This window comes from Physeter macrocephalus, chromosome 15 (assembly GCF_002837175.3).
Source record: "Physeter macrocephalus isolate SW-GA chromosome 15, ASM283717v5, whole genome shotgun sequence".
Taxonomy (NCBI): Eukaryota; Metazoa; Chordata; class Mammalia; order Artiodactyla; family Physeteridae; genus Physeter; species Physeter macrocephalus.
Window position 1 is genome coordinate 63,998,976 of NC_041228.1, and position 4,358 is coordinate 64,003,333.

Below are 4,358 nucleotides of genomic sequence, written 5' to 3' on the forward strand. Positions count from 1 at the left end.
TGAGCCATGGCCGCTGAGCCTGCGCGTCCGGAGCCTGTGCTCTGCAACGGGAGAGGCCACAGCAGAGGGAGGCCCGCATACCACAAAAAAAAAAAAAAAAAAAAAAAAAAAAAATACCCTGAACTTAAAAAATATATATAATGCATGTGCACTCTCCACTCTGAAGCCCTTATGAAAATAATAGGCATCAGAGTTTTTTGTAAAATCCACTTGACAAGTATAAGCAAACTTCAAGTAATATCACATTCTGAAGTAAATGGAAAGTCTTAACCTTATATATTTACCTTAAAATGTTCATGAGGAGGTGTCCTATCAACTTTAATGATGCTTCTTATGATGCTTCTTAGGAATTAGTCTCTCTAAGGGATAGCAAATTTCAAGGAACTAATTATTTCCCTATAATTTGTCAAGAAAAAATACATTAGATCAGAATGAAATTATCTTGTAGATTTCCAATTTTTACCAGAAATTTGGTTTACTTTCATAACACACACACATATATGTATACATACACATATGTATATATGTGTATTTTTTAATAATAATGCTTTAATTTAAATTTTTTAACATTTTAATAAAAGTTATTATCATTATTACTGTCTTCTAATAATTCCTCAACGCCTAGACTGTGACAAATGGTCATGATCCTCTTCCTGAATCTGCCTTAATTAATTACGTGTCTATATATACTTAATATGTACATACATACACATACACCAGTCTCTCTTTGAACACCATTTCAAAATGCCAGATATAAATTCAAGAAAAAAAATTTTTAATGCGTAAAGAATATTTTCCACAGATACGCAGGCAGGTATGCAAGAAACCTGGACAGATATGCTTTTAAAGTTGCCAAGAATGTGACTGAAAGCCTATCCTGTCATTTTGTTTCGCTAGCAGTCTCACTTTTGCTACCATACTGGAAACTAGAAGGGCGAGTTCATGCTCACAGTGGCTCCAAGGCATCAACAAGGAAACTTTAAAAGCCAAACAGAAAAGATTGGCTAAGGTAATAATTTTCACTAATCCCATCTGAATATTCAGCAAACACGTATGCCTGGAAAACTGAACTGTGGGATGTGGAGACAAGTGAGACTGGAAATAGTTTCGACAGATGCACGGATTGATTCTACTTAGAAAAACACAGGAGCAAAAGAAAAGAGAGACACTAGCATTCTCAAAGGGGCAGGCAATGGAGTTATTTTCTGGAAGCGGTGTGTATATTTGTGTATGAGGGAGATTTGGGAACACTAACACGGAGAGGGTAAGGTGCAGGTTAAAAGGAGGAAGAATGCAAAGAGAACTGCCAAGTGATTCACTCCTTTCTCCAAGAGTCTGAGTTGTGCCAGAAAAGGAAAAGGAGTGCATTAGACACAATTCTATTTGTGATAAACAACTGGTCTGAATCTGACAGCATGAGGGAGAGGAGTACAGTATTTGCTTGGTGGAGGCATATTAACTCTTTTAGGTGAGGAAGTTACTTTTCATTCAGTGGGGGAAAAGGTGTTTACACACTGGGTCCTCCAAATTCTCACAACTGTAGCCAAACAAGTAAGTAATCACGTATTTATGCCTTACATTAAAAACACCACCTCTAGAAGCAATTAAATGCACAGACACACGTACTGTGCACCCAATTACTGAACTGTTTAAGTTCTGATTAATTTAAGAACCAAGAACTCTCTAGTACAGATGTCCGTAGAGCTTATTCACGTATGACAAGTAAGCTTTGTACAACTTTATATTTATTCACACACACACACACACAGACATACACACACCCCTCTAAAGAGTGAAATAAAGTAAAACTTTATTTTATACCTACACAATTTTTTTAATGATACCCTCTTTTTCAAAATCTTTCCTGTAAGTTATTCAGTACCGACAAGTTAGACTTTAGATTTTCGACTGGAATTTATCTTTCTCTTGTTCTATGAAATGTGATTATCTCGACTGATGTTTTTTGGTAAATAAACCAAGAGACCTCTGTCCCACACAATACTACATATTTAAAAACAATAACAAATCCTGACTTTTCCTTTGAGCTGAGCTTAAAAAATCAGATTTCCAAGAAAATTCCAAAACCCATCAATGCAAAAACAGAAATGTGAAATACTATTTAAAATACTGACATTATTGCATAACTTGATTAGAAGGAATGCTGAACCTGCATGAAATGAACCCAGCGTATACCTGTGCATCTTAAATTTTTCAGTGTAATCTATTATTATTACACTTGTGCGGTCATAAATGATGTATACATGGCATGTCTTTGCATACTGCACACTGAAAATTTTTATGAATGAATGCACAAAAATGCTCATAATTCGAGAAAATGGATGGTAGCATACTATTCTGAAAACGGTCATTAGCACTGGAAGCAAACGACGAGGCAAATGGTCGGTGTCTTTTGGTGCCATTCAAAGCAGTTGTATTCCCAGGTCACCTAAGCAGAGTGTGTTGGAAACAGCCATGAAGCTCTTTCCTTAGAGACTCATTCTCTCTCTCAGGAACCCTGCGCTACAGAACGGAGACCGTGCGCCGCTCGCAGAACAGAATGCATGCACGTCTCTGTGTTCTGAAGACTGTTCATACATCAGAGACATCAACACTCCCCGAATCCGGTCCCACAAGTGTGTGCATGTGAGTGTGGCATTTACCAACAAATGAACAGAAGGCAACAAGAGCTCATCTCCTAGAAATAACATCTCCCATCCCTTCCCAGGCAGACTGCTCGGAAGCTTTTCAGGGGCTAACACTTGAGCGCCTTCCCCACGGGGATGGAGTCTTGCATTAATAACCCTCTCGGGGCTAAGTCAGCTTTGTGTGTAAGTCCACTCGGTGCCATATGGCAGTTTCCAATTCCTTTAGCAACTCAAGTCTGGCTAGGCTGCCCACGATGATTCATTCTTAAAGGAAGACCCCTTCGGGGAGCAGCAATGCCCCCGCCACTTACCTAGCTCCCACCGACCCCGCTCTGCAGGCGGCACGGGCTCGGGCACCACAAAGGGCTGTGGGATTCCCCGCTCCCTCCGGGGCTCCTCTCCCCGCGACGGTGCCCTTCGCCAATGATCTGTCGCTGGAAATCCCCCTCCCCTCCACGGAGAGGAGGGTCTCCCCGGCTGGCTGGAGCTCCTGGCGTTTTTTGCTTTTTGGTTTTTTGGTTTGTTTTTTTTTTTCACCCCTCTCTTTACATCCCTGACTCTGGTTCACGGTCTCTAGTAGGAAGGCTCAAAGGAGAGGCGGCGGGAGGAAGCTAAGGCATCCTTAAAAAGAACAATAATCTTCATCGATCTTCACCCCCTTCCCCTCGCGGGCCCCCATCCCCCTGCCGCCGCCGCCGCCGCCGCCGCCGCCGCCCAGACAAGAGAGGGCTGGGATGGAAAAGGAAAAATCGAGCGGGGCTGAGCTCGCCGCGCGGAAGGAGCCGGGAGGGCGAGCCGCGCCAGCCGGGGAGTTGCCGCTCGCTCGGGTGGCCCGCGGCGCGGCGGCGGCGGCCGGCGGGGGCGGAGGGCGGTGGGTGCTTGGTGGGTGTGTGTCTGTGGCGGAGCCGGGGAGAGGCTGGGCGCGGGAGGCGAGGCGGGGCGCTCGGGGGCGCCGGCTTGGGCGCGCACACCGGCCCGCGGCCACCCCGCCTCGCGCTCCGCCTCCTCCCGCGCTCCGCGCACCCGCGGGCTGGAGCGACCGCCGCCGCCGCCTCCTTCTCTTCCTCTTCCTGGGCGCTAGCAGCTCTCGAGGTGGGCGGCGGCCGGGCTGACGGGGCTGCGCGGCCGGCCGGGCACCGCCGGGGACGCCTGGGCTCGGCCTGGCGGCGCGGGAGCTGTACGCTCGAGCGGGGACAGCGCCCCGGGGCCCGGGCCGCGGGCGAGAGGGCGCCGCCCACACCTTGGCGGGCGCCTCCCACTCCTCCCGCGCGCCCGCCGCTCCCAGCGGCCCGGGCCCGGCTGCACACCCACCTGCTTCCCTCGGCGGCTGCCGCTCTGCGGAGCGGGAGGGTCCGCGGCCCCGCGGGCGCCGCGGACAGGGCGACGGGGAAAGCCCGGGGCGCCCCGCCGGGATGCGCTCGGGCGGCTTCGCGGGATTCCCTGGGCCCTTCTGCTCTCGGCTGCTAGGTTCTCCCCCGGCCCGCCCCACACGCCCCTGACCCTGGCCGGCAGCTCGACCCGGGGAACTAGGGCGAGGAGAGACCCGCTCCTGAGTGATGGGGCCCGGAGTATCCTCCCGGGGAAAGAGCGCGGGGATAACTAGGAGAGCAGAGAGGATCTGACTTTTCCCCGAGCACCTCCAGCTCCGCTTGGGGGCCGTCGTCAGCCCCCAAACCCCGCTTTCCTGGGTTTGAAGGAAAAGCCTGGTCGGTG

General features: G+C 49.4%; 1 protein-coding gene across 1 annotated transcript in view; it reads right to left on the reverse strand.

Annotated features, from left to right (window-relative positions):
* The window catches only part of KCNB2 (potassium voltage-gated channel subfamily B member 2), a 402,961-nt gene extending 399,907 nt beyond the window's left edge, over positions 1-3,054 (reverse strand). The window contains exon 1 of the mRNA XM_007114811.2: positions 2,957-3,054. The gene's annotated coding sequence lies outside the window, so the exon portion shown is untranslated. The remainder of the gene's footprint in view (positions 1-2,956) is intronic.
* Between the last annotated feature and the right edge of the window lie 1,304 nt (positions 3,055-4,358).